Raw genomic sequence first — 18170 nt, 5'->3', positions numbered from 1 at the left:
AACGATGTATATTGTAAAATGGTCAACCTTGAAATAAATATATTATGTCTTGGATAATAATTTTGCTTGATATATATATTAATGAAAAAATGCTGCTAAATCAGAAACAAAAAATTGATAAACTTTTAGTATCTCAGTATTTATTATATCAGTTCAATACATAATACAATGTGATTAATATCAACGATGTTTGTTTTCCTCATGTTTTATAGTCCGTAAACTTTCTTTTCCTCTTTGATTTTCCGCACATTGGATTTCTATACATGTAATATAATTCCTCTTATCACACCTGAAAGGTAATTAGTGTTGTTGATCATTTACTCTAATAGACCTCACTTGTCGTTGATAATTTACTCTAATAGACCTCACTTGTTAAGCAATATTGTTTAGTTTAGCCAGAAGGTGGTCACTTTTAAACCTCATTTCAGTATAATTTCTGCAATCCTTTCTGTATAATAATATAAAAAAACTTATTAAAATACTATTTTCGTCTATTTTAAAAGTTAAATACATATAAATACACAACCAACGTCTCTCTGTATCCGATCTCCGATTTTATTCACAAGCACATAGAAAACCTACAAAAGTCAATTGATGGCAAACAGATACTTTCGTACAAAAGATTTAATGTGGGAAATTTTCACACTGACGCTTAGCACGTGTTGTTGTTGTCATTCTTGTAGTTGTCGGATTTGTTGCTGTTGTTGTATCTGTGATGTTGTTGTTGAGTTGTTGAAATAATTGCCAAGAGTCAGATAAAGGCAAACCACTTGGAGCACACTAAAATCAAAAATATTTGTGTTTAAAAAAAAAAAAGAGAGAGACAAAAAAAAAAAATAAAAAAAAAAAGGAAAAAAATTAGTGAAAAAAATATTGACCGGCCACCACAAGCTGAGAAGGTATTAAAAATTTATCTGGCTGGAAGTGATTATAAAAACATGAATGGCCTGTTAGAGTTATTCATTAACACATCACCGCACATGGAGACACAAACATAAAATCTTTCAATTATAAACAATACTCACATCTAGAAAGATACAAATGTCATTTTAATTAATTATAGATAATAAAAGTCTAAAATTTGAATATCAATTTTATTTAAATAATGAAACTATTTAATATTTTAATATTAAATAGTTTTTGCCTATAGGCGACTGACTATACTTCGAAGAAGTTTTTATAATTTGCAATTGATTAACGATTTTCTTTTTGCCAAGTCTTACGGACTTTGCCAATTAACTCAACTCAACTGAACTGAACTTATCGATTATTCTTCCCGATGAGATGATTGATATAAATTACAGACCCCTTCTCCCAACGCACCGAAGGAGATTGAGACGGATAAAATCATTAATATCAAAATTTATGACTTTTTGACAACCCTCATTATTGTTTAAATTTGATTTTCGCTTTATGTGTAGCCAATATCGCACTCTTATAGAATAAAATTAAATAAAATAAGTTATAAAAACTGTTTGCGGTCAGATTGTATTATCTTGACAGTATGATACCAGCATAAAACCTCAAATTTTTAATTGAATTTATATTGAAAAACTCTGAAACCAGTTGTTGCAAAAAGTAATCAACATTTAAAAACACCCACATTTGTAGTTAAATTAAGATACGAGTACGACTATGTGTGACGAGAGTACATACTTATTACTTTTAGTAATAAGTAATAAATTTAAATTGTAGTCCATATTGATAAAACTACTTTAATTGAATATCGTATACCCCAGTCTATGTTCTAAAATAGGAGTATTACCCATAATTTTAACTACTGTTCAAATTATTTTGTTTTTAATATTTTATGGTTTCATTTTATACGTACAATGAAAATATTAAATTTTATGATAAACAACAAATTTTGATTATTTTCTATTATTTTTTTATTATTCAAATTATGGAGAGGTTGATAGATAATTATACATAGGCGTGTATAGAAGGGAAGCCTCAGAAAGATCTGGCCGTAATATTGTTTTCTTATAAAACTTCATTTAAGAAATGTTAAAAGATATAAACTGCTTGTCATTATTTAAATTTATTTCCAAAATTTATTAAATTTAATTAATTGAATGTAATTAATTGAATTTAATTAATTAAATTAAATTAATGTATTCGAAAAAACACTCATATATTTAATTGTCCGTATATAATTTCGTTCAGCACGGAACTGCAAATTCAAGATACTAAGTCGTAACAAATTAAAAATATAGATCCGTATATTATAAATACAAAGCCAAGATCACATTTATATTGTTTTGTACGAATGTTTATTTCATTATTCAAATTATGAAGTGGTTAATAGGCGTATATAGAAGGGACGCTTCAGAAAGATCTGACTGAAATATTATTTCCTTACAAAACTACATTTAAGACACGTTAAAAAATATAAAATGCTTGTAATTAAAAATATGATTATTTTAATTTATTTTCAGAAACACATATTTATTCTCTTGAAATTGAAAAAAAATATTTAAATTAATTTAGTTGAAAATACACTAATAGATTTAATTGTCCACATATAATTCCGTACGTCCCGAAACTGCATATTCAAGGTATTACTACCATTATTATTTCCTCTAGTGTGGCATAGGGCCTCAATAATTCTTCGAAATCTAACTCTATTTGGTGCTTCTCTATATGTATCGTTCCATGTATATTGTGTTTCAGCTAACTTTTGACCATTCTTATCCACGTTTTCGCTGGCGCACAAGGTCTTCTGTTACCTCCAAGACATTAAGTCCTGTCAAATTTATACATACATCAAAATATAGATCCGTATATTATAAATACAAAGCCAAGATCACACTTAACTCTTTTGTTCGAATTTATAAGATCTGTTAATAATCCAGCTTTTTTTTTAAACATTAAATGCATTTGTTGAATAAACGCATAAACTACAGCTATATATATAAATGTGAATAACTATAGTTTTTTTTGTGATTGGATATTAATAATTGGATATTAATCCAATTATGTTCATTGAACATGTATTTAAAGATGAAATTTCAGTTAAAATTTTACGAGAATACCTCTTGATAAGCGTATTATCTTCATTTAACGTTCAAGGGATCCCCCTTGAAAAGCACCAACTTTTAAGGCTGGATTAAAAATTTTCAAGAAGTTATTAAATCTAAAGGTTAAGGTAACTAACTTTAAAGATGGAAAAAATAGGTTGACTTCATAGAAGCTAACAAAATATGATTTTTATACATAATGTAATATAATATAATAAACACAAGTATTTAATTAAATAAAAAACTTGAAATTTTCAAATTAATAAAAATAAAGTAAAATAAATATTTTGATAATACAAAGTATTGAGTTTAATTAATATTTACACAATATTAATTATAATAAAGAATAAAGATACAACACAATGTATTAAAAAATTAGCAAAAATAGCAGATAAATATTTATTTATTATTAATTTATTTTTGTTTTGAACAGATACTTTGCATCTCTTTAATAATTGCTAATTCAAACTTTCTTATTTTCAATTATACTTACTATAACTTAATAACTATTAATTAAAAATAACTAATTACGATAATAAATCAAGGGCTTTTTTGGTTACAGTTTAGCTACGAGACTTTCAATGTATGAGTATAGTATGGAAATATATTAATAAATAATATATTATTTTTTATTTAATAAAAGTTTAAGTAGTATATACAAATCTCCCTGAAATATTTCGGATTCTTGGTAAAATAATAGATTTTTAAATTAAATGTTTTTATATAATTTTAAACAACTTTTCAAAACCGTCCTAAATTAATCCCTGTATACGGGTATTTAAGATTTATAGTATGTTAGTTTGAATTGCATTACTTGATCTATTGTTTCATGAGAATATATTTGCTTTGATTCTATGGCTAGGCCAAGCTCGAATATAAGATGATAGTAACTTCTTCTAAACTATTTTTATTGTGTTGAATAAGAAAAAAATGTGTTTGAACCCATAAATTTCCTATAATCCTATAACTAGACAATGTTCAAACAGAAGTAAACAACCAGTTGCTTTTTTCTATGATTCATGCTGGTGTAAAACTTTTATTTCAAGTTGTTTATATAGTTCTTGAGATCATATAGAAATTATAGTTCATTAGTTTCGGCAACATAACTCTCCAAACGTTCTTTGTGTATATCACAGAAAAGGACATTATAATACTGTGAAGGCTAAATTAGTTACCGCAGAGGTAAATGGTAAATGTAAATGGGAAAATGCAGAAAAAGTTATTGGTTATGGTAGAGTGCATATAAAGCAAAACAACTTAATAACACAAGCTAGTTTAATCCGATCACCAAATACTTTACACAAAAAATACAGTGCCATTACTTAATATTTAAATTAGCTGATATAAAATTTTCCCCACATTTACATAAAAAAGCCAAAATTCAATGGATTTGTTTTCGTCCTATTTTTTCTTTGACACGAATAATCCAATATATTGTTTTTCATTAGGTACAATAGATGAATTGATTATATAGAATATAGCTGATTTCTTAAGGCACAAATAATTCAAGCAAAGCCTTATGCTAAGTTGTGGTGACATTGGCTTAAGATGTAGATGTATTAAATTTAGAAGAAGATTATATCTAATAATGAATAGACAACAATAAATTTAAACACATTACTTCAGAGAGAAGTTGGGCCAGTGTTAGGAAAGGTGTATCTTAACTTAAGTAGAAGATTATATATAAATAAAATCGAAAATATTACTTTCTATATTAGGCTTTTTCTTTTGTAAGCATGTCGCAAAAGAACAAATAAAATTAGGACTACTTTCGATAGCAACTCTGAACAAAATGGAAATATTGTTAGGCTTTTTAACAGTAAATAATAAATAGAAAAAGTAACGTATTTGTTACGAAAAATGATGACACGAAATATGAAGCATTAACGAAATCATTTGTTAACAGTTAACTGGAAATTTCGTATGTACTTCCAAAAATCGTTTACAATAGACGAATTTTTAGTCTTGGCAACCATGCGATTTGAGTTGTTTATAAGTTAAGCGAGTTCAAAAAGGGTTGGACTAAATAAGCCAGCAGTGTTGTTGTTTCATATGTTATTTTTAAAATAAGCAGTTGTTCTTTTGTGATATGCTTACAAAAGAAAAAGCCTATTATTATTAAGAATTATTGAAAACTTCTCGTATATATTTTAACCAAATATTTAATTATTTTCATCGTTAAATCTGTAACTGTCTGGAACTTGCGTATAAATCATTGTCTGATGGATTTCATTATATTACGGTTTCTTTCATTTTTGTTTTTAATAATTAAAAACATTTTTTTTTCACCTTTCAGCTTGACTTTCTAATTGGTGAGTTGAGCTAATTATATTCATGAAGTTATCTTCTATCCCGTATAAGACTTCAGTTCTAAAGAAATTTTATACATTACCCACTTATACCTTTCGTCTTTATTATTTCGTAAATATTCTTTCATATCAGATGTGGCGTAAAATATTTTAATGGTTAAAAATGAAAAAAAAAAAAAAATATTGAATATATTTTTGCGTATAATTGCTAAATACCACAAAAACGAAAAACGAAAAAAAAAACAAAAAAACAAAAAAAAAGCAACATGCATATAATAAAAAATTGAATGGATATGAAATTTTATAATTAAAATTGCCAATAAAAAAACTCTGCATACGCTAAACAAGGGCGTGGTTAATGCACGTTTGCGCAAGCCGTTTTTAATTAAACCAATGAAATTGCGGACAAAAGCACCACCAATAAACTTAATAACGTGAATATCGCTTGTGGTCGGGCGAGACAAAACGAAATGAAATAAAATTAATACGAGCAATAAAAAAGTTTTTAATAGTTGTATAAAATATAATAAATTACATATGTGTACGAATATGTTTATAATATTTTCTATTTTAAAAATAATATATTTAAATGTGTTATGTGTAAATAAACATACATATTTATTTATTTTTAAAAATGCAAAATAAAATTTTGGTCTGACTTTGATGTCTTCTGACGTGACATAACATGACGTTCTAGACAAAACTGTATTCACGTTGACATATTTACACATATACAAACACACATACAAACACACTCGACTAGTTACAAATGGTTATATACGTAATTATTTCTGGCAGGCGAGTGCAGCTGTGTGATGTGTTTATTTGCCATAATAATCAAAATATACAAAATTTATTTTTTTTTCCGTGTATTTAATTTTTTAAAAATTGCGCGCTTTTTACTCTTTCCTTTGACCGTTTTGTGCGGGATTAAAATCTTAAGCACAAACAGTGCGCTGCGGTTATAACCATAACACAACAACACATACAGGCAAGGGTTGGCCTGTATTGACGCGGCGATTGTGGCTCAATACCGGTTTGTTTTGCATTTTAATTTCCTTACTGTCTTGTTCAGCTGAGCTGAGCTGAGCTGAGTTGAGTTGAGTTGTTATTGTTGCAAAAATAGTATCACACAAATACAAAGAAATGCCCGACTTCACTGTGTGGTGCGTATATGATCGCCTGCAAAATAATGGTTGCGCGCCATTGTAACTTTTTTATACGGCTAGCAAATGAAATCGCGCTTTTTGTATGTTATTTTTTTTGGTTGTTTTTCGTTCGCTGCTCGCTGCTCGCTGCTTGCCGCTTGCCACTCGCTTGCTTATTCTACATATGAAGGTATTAAAAGCAATATACATAAATTTGTATGAATTTATTTTATTTATCCTTAAATATGAATTAATAAGCAGCGTTTTTTTTTGTTATACTTTTCGCTTGTAGTTTATGTGTAGGTAAAATATTGACAGATGCGATTTTATTTCGTTCACATTTTTATTTTAAGAGGTTTGTGGTGCTGCCAACTCTTTGCACTAAATTAATACCTTAGGCAGTAAATATTATTACATTAAATATTAAAAAAAAAATATATATAGATATTGTGAAAACGTTTAGTAATAATTATGTAGATTGTTAAATAAATAATTTTTGCTTTCTCTTTATATAAATATAAATGCAACTGTCAGTTAAGAATAAATAATTATCATGTAATGATAAACTATAAAATTTAATTATTTATATTATATATGTTATTAAAAACTGTTGGTTGGTTTTTTATTTTAATTTTATTTTTCATTTTTCATTATTATAGTGATTTTCTGTATAAATGGTTTCAATCAAACAAAAAATGTTAGTTAATTTTTTTATATATATTTTGTATATTTATTTTGTACATTTATTTTGTATATTAATTTTGTATATAAATTTTCATAAATAATATTATTAAATAAGTGAATTTGTAACTATTCAAATAAAATTATGGGCTTGAGTTGGCAACGCGATTAGCGTGGCTACATGATAGTTCAACAGCTATGGAAAGAGTAGAAGCAGCAGAGTCGTCGAATGAAGATATATCCATAGATATATGTTTTCTAATTTATAATATAATCAATTATGTTTCTATTAATGCAATAATAAATAAACTTCCACATAACCATTAATAATTTTTTATATAAAAAACAATTTTAACTTTAACTTTGTGAGTTCTTTAATACCTTATTAATTATTTGTTATTTATTTAACAAATTAGTTATTAGCTTTTATTAACAAATGTTTTCTTTATTTCTAAATAAGTTTTTTTCTACACAAAGCAGTCGAACAAATTGAATGGACCTGATATCCGTCTTGAGTTTTTTATTTTTCTAAAAACAAATTTTATTTTTATGATTTTTAGAAAAAATTTAATTTTTTTTGGACAGACGTCGTCCTTCTTGAACCAGCAAAAGTTGGCTGGAGATAAGTTTCCTTCACTTGCCTAGATTTACAAAATTTGTTCTTATGGTAGTGTCTGTGTAATGGAAACTTATCTTAGGTAGACTATCTAATAGTAAATTCTGTTTTTATCCTTTTAAAACAAACTGCACTTGGCTGCCGGTGAGTCACCTATATTTTTTTAGAATCACATAAAATATAAGTTAACTGTAACTGTAGATCTAGAATTGAATTTAAAAGGAGTTCAAAATCTAGTTGATTCTATAAAATGGAGCCAGCATTATTATGTAATAAGTTAGCCCACAAGAAGACCAACGACTTTTTTGTCGAAATCAAAAGCAGCCGCTATTTGCGCGGCATTCTAGATAACCGCCAGGCTAATAAGTATATTCGTCCATATACCTACAGTAAAGAGTCCTTCACCACCTAAGCAAAACACAGTTGAGATTTTTGTCAGGTTATCTGGTTGGTGATTATGGTCTGCGTTTAGTCTTAATAAGATTAGATTCTTCGAATACATAGAATGACAGGTTTGCTTAATCCTATCTGAATTCAGAATGTCTCTAATAATTGACTATTTGAATTTCACAAAATTTAGTGTCTTATATTTAAATAGTGCTAGTGACAGCACAGGAAATCATTCAGAGGACGTAGTACTCTGCTTCATGGGAGCCCATATTTTGGTTATACTAATCTATGTTATTATATGTTCTAAAAACCAGTTATCAACTTGTAAGCATGCTTTTCTCGCTTTGATTTGGTCAAGGAATAAATTACTGGATCGGAGGTTTCTACTCCCGTCTGATCTCAGAATATTTTTATAGTTGACATATATTCAATTTTATTATATATCCTAAAAGCAAGTTATATACTTGTAAGCATGACTTTCTTGCTTTGATTTGGGCCAAGAAGAGATTACTGGACCGTTAGTTTCTACTAAAGTCTGATGTTAGGATGTCGTTAAGAACTAACAGTTTGATCGTTACTTATAAACTATATTGTTTTCTATTTGGTTTTGGTCATTAATCAGCACAAAAGATTAGGAAAATAAATGTCAGTTATCGAATTTAATTATTTTAATTAAAAATATAACGCTTTATTTGATCACCTTTCAATCATAGCTCAAGTTAGGTTAATACATATATTAATAAGCTTATCAATAAATTCCAACTAAATCATAAATTCTAATTTTCAAAATTCAGGATCATAATATATAAGCTTATTATTAAGTTTTTGGATATTGAGCATCAGATATTCAGAACTTCTAACAATTTCTAGAATTTTATAAAGCAGAGAAATCTACACAATGCATAATTATTTATGGTCTAAACAGCGTATTGTTATTGTTATTTTACTTGTTCCCTATTATTCTAGGAACTTTATCTATATATGTACATAAATAGTTGAATATATCATTTAAATTTTTGCCTACTGTACCAACCATGCGCAATAATATAATCTTTTATCCTTAAAACAATGCTTGGTTCCTGTTTACATGCTGCGTTTAATCCAATAGTCTCTTTTGAATGGTTTTGTCCTAATGCCAAATGCTCCTTTGTATGAGTGAATGGTGACAATGACGTTACCGAAAATATACCAAAAAATATGAAGCAGATAGAATTAAGGCACATGCGGTAGACGCATGACAAAGCCGACCTCATCAGAGTTACAAAACTCATAAGGATACAAGTATCCTTATATGAAAAAAAAAAAAAAAAATGAGTTCAAAAAAATAGTTATGAAAATTAAATAAAGTGATTGTAACGCCTGTAATTAAGAGTGTTGCATGTCCTACTCAAGGATCTGTTGCAGTGTCGCACATTTTGATCCTATATTTGCCTTTTTTGGTGAATTCATTGTGTGCATTTGATTTCGTTACAACCTCAAAACTTCAATACGAAAATCTGTGTTTTTTCTCAATCCTAATGAAAATACGATTACATTTGTTTTCATTCTGAAAAATGTATCTTAAACTATAAAAACAAAGTCCTCACATTTTTATGCCTTTCAACTAATATTTCATTTCGTATTTTTTCTAGTATATTTTTCCAAGGCCATCACAATTTACATATAATGAAATTATTGTATTGTATATATCGTATACTAAAATTAAATTTTATGATCCTAAAATTTGAAAATTTTTCTTAGAATTGGTATTAATTTGAAGCGCCGATTTATTGTAAATCTTTTATTTTGTCATTTCTAAAAATTTTACACAATATTTTTGTGATACTCGTAGTTTAAATTGAAAGAAAATAATTTTAACTTTTAGATTATAATTATGTATAGGTTTCTGACAATATATTTCAAATATTTGATCATATGGTATGATATGATATGGTCTTTAGTAATGATCATGTTGTACAGACAGTCATATAACAAATGGTGCCACCAGGTTTTACGCTAATGGTTCTTAGACTTATTTTGTCTAAAAATCACAATCACTATTAGTACTAAAATATAATTTTAGCATGTTATGAGTTTAAAATGTTTCGAGTTTAAACTTACAGATTTAAACTACACTTTCTTTCTAATGGAAGCAGTTTTAAAGCAATTTAATATCTATCTTAATATCTAATATCTAACAACTTAATATCTAACATATTAATATTTTAGTATCTATATTTAACTATAATATCTGTACAATCTATAATTTCAATTAAAAAAAAGACTTAAGTTTAAATTTTAAAACTTATTTCAATGTGTCAAGTATGAATCTGTTGATTTTTCACATCAGCTAATGATTTTTGTTAATTTAGCTCCCCATGCGTCCATAAGACTATAAGTCATTGCGCTCGGTAATATCTAAACGATTGTTTATAAGCAGTGTTGGCACAGCAATAAAGCCACGTTTATAGAAATATGACAATAGGAATACTGTCACTTCAATAGGTGTTGATGTTACTTTCACACCCACCCAATTTTTTTTGGTTCGCTATCGTCCCCTTTGAACATTGCCTTACCCTCTTTTTGGTTTTGAAGTATGTTATGCAGACAGTTAATTTCATACTGTTGCTATTATCTTGATAAGTTTTGGTTGTGTCTAAATTTAAAAGATAATACTCGAAACAATACTCGAAACAGCGTTGTATGGTCAGCCAAACTTCAAGAAATGAACTGAAATTTTTGTTGTTCTTTTCATTTCTATTCGAACCCTTTCAACTTTTAAATAGTTTTTGTTCGTCATAAGACGCGTAGTTTTTGTTGGATAAGTTAGTATATACATATTTACTACTAAAATTTGGTAATTTTAAAATTTTTTAATGAGGTTACAGTCTTTTAACTAACATGATGACCGTCACCAAATTTTAATCATATTGACTTTTTGGCTTAAGTGGATGGATCCTGATCAAATTTTAATCAAATTTTGTCTCTTTCTCTTAATGTCCACGACCCTGATCAAATACTAATTATATTTTATTTTTGCATTCACTGTTTTGGACTCAAAACAAATTTTTGTCATATTTTCCTCCTACTCTCAATGTCTTGGACCCTGACCAAACTTTAATTATGTTTTCTCTTTTACTCTGGATAATATGGATATTGATTCAATTTTCTTCGAATTATCTCTCTTCTATGTAATGTTAAATTTTTAATATACAACAACTTTAAGTGACATAAATCCAGGAACTGATTACACATTCCAAGAAAACAAGGAAGCGGACTTAATGGTTCAGAAATTTTGTGAATCTTTTTTTAACGTTCAGGATGACATCATTATTGTTCTTAATGGTTGTGTCAAAATAATTGATGCGCTTGTCATAGCAAGAAATTTGATTATGTCAATAATTTTTTCAGAATTTATTTGTTTTTTAGAAATGCTTAATAATATAACTTTCAATCGGTTTCTACTGAAAATGTTAGAAAGTTATTTATTCGTTACAAATATCTTCTTGACTTATTCACACATTTTTGTCTTAATATAGTTCTTTTTTCTAGGTCTTGTTACTTTGTGACATTTATTCGATTTCTTTTGAAAATGTTTAGAAAATACTTAGCCGTATATATATTCTTTACATAAATTTTACTGACTTACTCATACCCTTTGGGTTTAATACAGTTCTCTTTTCCAGGTTTCGCTTCTTTGTGATTTTCACTTAGTTTCTATTAAAGATGTTAAGAAGATACCTCGCCGTATATGTATTTCCTTCAAAAATGTTACTAAGTTACTACACACTTTCGATTTAATATATTATAGTTCTCATCTCCAGGTCTCTCAACTTCGTGATTCTCATTCGTCTTCTATTAAAACTGTTAAAAAGATACCTGACCGTATATGTATTTTCGGTTTAATAAGAGCATATAGTATAGTTCTCTTCTCCAGCTCTTGCTACTTCGTGACATGTATTTGACTTCTATTCAAGCTGTTAAGAAGATAAGATATGAAACTGTTATATATGTATTTCTTACACAAATCTTATTAACTTATTCATAAGCTTTCGGTTTAATATAGGCTATGTAGTTCTCTTCTACAGGTCTCACCACTTCGTGATTTTCATTCGGCTTCTATTAAAACTGTTAAGATATCTAGGCATATCCTTACACAAATCTTACTGAGTTATTAACACAATTTCGGTGTAATATAGTTCACTTTTTCAGATATTACTGTTTCGCATACATCTTCTTCTATGTGAGTTCTTCCCAATTACTAATCTCTAATTACACTCTAAAGCATAAAGCGTCTAATTAAAGAAAAAAATTAATAGTAAAAAAATTAAAATATTAAGTGTAGTACTTTAATCACCGATTTATTTATATAAATGACAGTAGTAGATATAATTTTTTTTATAATAAAAATGTTTAGTATCGGTGTACTTCAAATAGAAATAATTTATTTAGTTGATATGAATTTATTATTTTAGGAGCCTAATTTAGCTATTAGCAAGCCACAGCGGAAATTACATTAAAAAACAATTAATGATTCCCGCTCTGAATATAACTTTTGGATACGAATATAAAAAATGACAATCTTTTTATTTTATTCTTAAGTATTTTGTTTCATATACGGAAAATAATCGAGGTGAGACCTGAACTGAGGCCAATATATGAATAGTTACACTGACAATGATTAATTCACGAAATCAGTGATGATTGAATATATTCATACATATATATACGAGTACCATTAAGAAATGTTATAAGTATTCTTTGAAATAATTTGCTTATTATTATAAAAAGATAATTAATTCAAAATAAATTACAAAATAAACTAATTTTTGCACCTCATGTGACAAGTATCTGTTCACACTGCATAAATTATAAAGTCTTGAAAGCAAACTCAAGTAAGAGAGAAATTTAATTAATTTTCAATGACAAAATATCTAAATTAAAATTATAAGTATTTTTGAATTCTCCATATTTTTATATATGTAATAGTTATTATTTTATATATATATATATATGTATATATTAGTGTTGGTATATTTTTTTAATTTTCATTATTATAAAATGTCGTTGTTGAAAATATTTTATCGCTTGTGTTATTTATGTCGTCTTACACAAGTTGTTGCAAAAGACAGAAAAAAAATGTTGGTAATTACAATTTAATGTCATTTTACAACGTTTGTAAATCAACAAAACAACCGCATTAAGTATTATATAGTGTAAATGATATATGTAATTGTTGAGTATGAATGATATCGCTGAAATGAAGTTAAAACTGTAATTACATGTGGGGGAACGCACGATTGAGTGCCTACAACAATGTGTATGTTACTATTGATATCGCTTCATTTCAGCCATTTTCCTACCTGCACAATTAAATTAAATATCGTAAATTGTCAGTACACATATACATATATAAAACTGCGGGGACTGAGACCTACTATTACTAGATATATATATATATATATGTATACATATGTCTTTATAGTTGTGTGATAAAATTATTTTATTCTATTCTTCATTTCATTTAACATATATACTATAATATGCAAACTTTACTATTTTGTATAAAAATTATTTCATACCTACATTGATTTATCGTAATTGCTTTTTTACATTAAAAATATCTAAATTTATATAGAAATCGGTATACAGTAATTATGGGTTTTTTCCAAATATCTTTTTTTGCTTATCCATTTTTATTGTTTTTTTTTATATTTAATCTACATAATATGTTGTGTTTTCTAAATAATTGTAATATGTGCCACATTATACTTTTATATACATATCATAGATATTTACGTACCTACATACTTACGCATATACGCATACATAATCGTAAGCCTAAGTAGTATATTTTAAGTGTAATAAAAAACTAATTACCTGCACGTACATTAACGCACAGTAAATAAAATGCAAGGCATGAGCCTGCATATTAAATATATTTAATTTAAAAAAATATTACAATATCATAAATGTTTTGTTTTGTTGTCTTCTCATTATTTTACTCATATATATAGTCGTATTGTTATATGACTATATGTTTAGGCCATATTTTGCTCTCCAACTAACTCAGTTGATTTGACATTTTCATTAGCAATTGCTTGCTTGCCTGCCTGCCTGCCTGCTTGTTCGCTTACTTGCTGCACTAGCACTATTTTAGTACCATTTTATGTCTCCACTAAAGCACTTTTAGATCTGTAAACCTTTGCCAAGTTAATTCACGGCTGGCGTAGCATCCGTGACCATGCAAAATGTTTCTTCTTCCATACGACACAACAACAACAATAACAACAACAACAACAACAATAATAATAACAATAAGAAGAGCAACAGTAACCAAGCGGCAAAAAAGAAAAGTAAAACAAAAAAAAAAAAAACTGGACTCGGTTTCTCGGTTTTAACTGTGTGCGAACAAAGTAGCGCTCTCACATTGCTGGATATCAGTACCGGCTCTTGCTATCGCTGCGGCATTTATGTATGTTCTGCACAATGTCCACGGAATCATCGACTGCACCGCACCTATCGTATCAATGCTGTTCGCAATCATACACATCCACTGATTTGTAATGAGAGTACGCTTGCGCCAACTTCAAAGTATTCCTGGAAATGCATTGAAGACGGCGATAAATGTTGCATTAATGTCTGCTTTAATGCAGCTTTTGTGTTTAAATTGAAAATTCCCGATTCGTAATAGACACAGTTGCGCTTCATTTTTACCACTTGAAAAATATAAAACTTTTAATTGATGCCAGACTTTGTGGAAATTTATTTTTTTTTTGCCAACCAAACGGACCAATAAGACTTGTCTTATATTTCTTAACTATTTATACTCACATAAATAGATCTGCTTTTTTTTTATAAAATATATATAATTAAATAATGATATAGGTAAAAATTTCTTAAAATTAAATACTGTACACAATTTATGTATTGCATTACTATTTATGGTATTTGTAAATTGGTTTTAAAAGGAAGCACACGACGTAGACATACTAGAAAAGGAAGTATACTAGGCTCCTGGTTAAACGAATAGCAGATAAATATTGTAACATTTTCAGTGTGATTGTTATTTACCAGAATTTGATAGTTCCTTATTTATAGGGTGTTTTATCTATCATATTTAAGAACTATCAAATATTCGTCTTTTTTAGACGGTTCGTTATTTCTGTTACCAGAATAGATTAAGAGCTCTTCTCTAGATTTAGTTCTGCACTTTGTTCTGAAAGCTTTAAAGGGTCTTGTTTAATCAATAGTGAAATTGGTATAATAGAATTCTTCTGGTCGCATTACCGTCTATTGGACGATTTCACATCAATAATTTTAATAATAATAATAATAGAGGGTTCGTTACATTAGTTATTTGTTAAACCAAGTGTCTATTGTACAAATAATAACTGTTGTATATAAAATAACTCTAAAATACAAAAGGCCTTGACAATATATCTCCTCTTATTCTGAGAGCGTATAGTACTTGAAAATGATAAACAATAGAATTTACTACGTTTCACAAATGTTCGCTAAAATACAACCATATAAACTTGTACTCTTTTTTGATCTTAATTTTATATAATACATCCAGTTGAGAGAGTTGAATAAAGTTATTAGTTACTCATATAGCTTCAAAGAAGCAGTACATATCTCCTAATTCTCACTGGAGAAATTGTGGAAACCTGTGAGAAAAGAAACCATTAAACATTTTTACAACTTATCAGAACAGTCTTTGACAACGTATCAGACTGTTCAACGGTAAAGCCGAAAGACCTATGAAATGATCTAAATTCAACGGAATGGATTTTGTCTATATCTTAGGGGGTCGTGCGAGGAATGTGGTAACAAAACGGTAAAAAATTGCTAATTGAGTTATATGGAAACTTATTTGATGACCTGTCACTGTATTCAACCAACCAATCATACATATAAATTCAATACAAAAGATCTTGACAAAATATCTCTCTTTTGTAGGACGGTAAGATTAACATCCCCTAGTTCTCTGAGTTTATTGAAGAGCTTTTGGTAAAATTAATCTTCTTTCAAACAGCAAGATATTCATAGAGAAATTGGATAATAGTTTCCTTTTCTTATCGATGATTACAGTTGTGAGAGTGAGTGTTGTAAGAGATTCCTATTCAGATTTTAGATGGAAAAATAAAATTGTTTTTCTATTTTATCTTATTTAAATAAAATTTCGTTATAAAAGTTATTTCGTATCTTCGTTTATTTCATTAAAGCTTCATGTTTTTTTAATAATTTCTTTATCATTAAAGTTGTCTAGTAACTTAGACTTCATTTACAACTTGGTCTTATTTCGTTCGAATTGGCGATAATGTCTTACAGTTAGTACAAAATAGTTTGTTAAAAATTCTGACGTGCTAATATATACCGTCTTTTATATTACCTTTGGTCTCCCTGGATGACTTTCCATATTGCTATAGGTCTCTCTGGATGTCTGGTTCTTATCGGATAAAATTTCTGTTTGACCTATCAAACGCATATATTATCATAATTTAATGATAAAGTTAATAATTTGGTTTCACCGTCCAATGTGAACCTGGTTTTCTTTTATCACCTGTCTGTATTTTTTTCGATCTAAGAAACATGTTTTTCAGTTAATGATATTAAGACATTTAGCGTCCTCGTTAACATTAGGTTATCATATCGTTTATCGTTCCCTTAAATACCCAGACATCCTTTTATGTCTGAATTTTATAGGTTTAGTCTTATTATCTTTTAGATTTCTTTGACTGCAATCAAATTTTTTAAAAATAAGATAAGTTAGGACGCATATTAACCGATAAATTATGCTAGTATTCTTTTAAGTAATGAAGGTTTTAGTGGACAGTATTATTATTTATATGTATTAAATAATAATGAACTGAAATTATTAACTGAAATCTAAATTATATACAATATGAATATATAACATGAAATTAACTGAATTCCTTGAAATTATAAGTATTTATTTATTACTTATAAGTTGCTATAATATAATATATACCCTAATATATATTTTTAATCCGTAAAGGTTGTAAAATTACAACCTGGCCGTTTTAAAACATACGGTACGCTTCAACAATTGAAGACTATAGAAACTTCTATAATTTAAAGACTTTTAATTATATACAGAACCAAATTTATTTAGTAAACAACTAAAAATTGCCGCCCCGTTTAAACTCTGCATCCTAGAGTAATACTCATTTTTCCCTGAAGACCAGATCTGTAGTCGGTAGGATTCCTCAGTAGTTTCTTTTATTGAATATAATTATTTATTTATTTATTTGTGAGTTAACATTAAAATTAGTTTTAAAGTTACCTAAAAATTAGGAACTAGAGTACTAGGTCCTCCGCTCTCTGCTTATATAGATGTTAAGATCTATATATAAATTTTATTTAATATGTTTTTGGGTAGGTGTTTTTGATTGCGTTGAAAAGCTGATGTCGTTCGTTGGGTTGTTGTAGCAGTTTATGCGATGACTCATGGTTAGAATATCTCCATTTTTGGGGCTTGTTGGTTATACATCGCTTTACCGACTATAATTAAAAGTGTAGTTTATTTAAAATTTTTTTATAAGTTTAAAATATATTTTGCTGTAATAAATATAGTTTATCCAGTTTTAGTAAATAAATGCATTTATTTCGATTTCTGAGTTCGTTACCCTCGTAAAATGCTGAGAACTCTAATCCCTATTTGTTACGCATATACGATACTTATTTAATGTGGATTTTTATTTAATTTTGTTCCCATTGCAATTGGAAAAACTCTATTTCTACTTGTTTTAGTATTTTTCTTCAAAGGAACGTTAATAATTTACATGTCGCGTATCAATCGTTCGATATTTTATAGCAAATTATTGGACATAACTCATAAGCTCTAGGAGTGCACAGACAGAAGTATATTGCGTCCGATACGTAATTGCTGGCAATTTTTGCAAAAATCACGTTTTAATTCATTGTTATAAGAGTTGAAATATTTGTGGTGATCGTGGCCACGCAGCATGTGATGTGTTGGTCGCAGGCAGAGCTGTGAGTG

General features: G+C 27.9%; 1 protein-coding gene across 1 annotated transcript in view; it reads left to right on the top strand.

The window, feature by feature from the left end:
• Positions 1–18170, top strand: part of LOC119674755 (protein dead ringer-like) — a 162226-nt gene that overhangs the window by 6569 nt on the left and 137487 nt on the right. The gene's annotated exons all lie outside the window — the stretch shown is intronic.

The sequence above is a fragment of the Teleopsis dalmanni genome, chromosome 2 (assembly GCF_002237135.1).
Source record: "Teleopsis dalmanni isolate 2A chromosome 2, ASM223713v2, whole genome shotgun sequence".
Classification (NCBI taxonomy): Eukaryota; Metazoa; Arthropoda; class Insecta; order Diptera; family Diopsidae; genus Teleopsis; species Teleopsis dalmanni.
The sequence above is the reverse complement of the archived record's forward strand: the minus strand, read 5'-3'. Positions and strand labels throughout refer to the sequence as shown.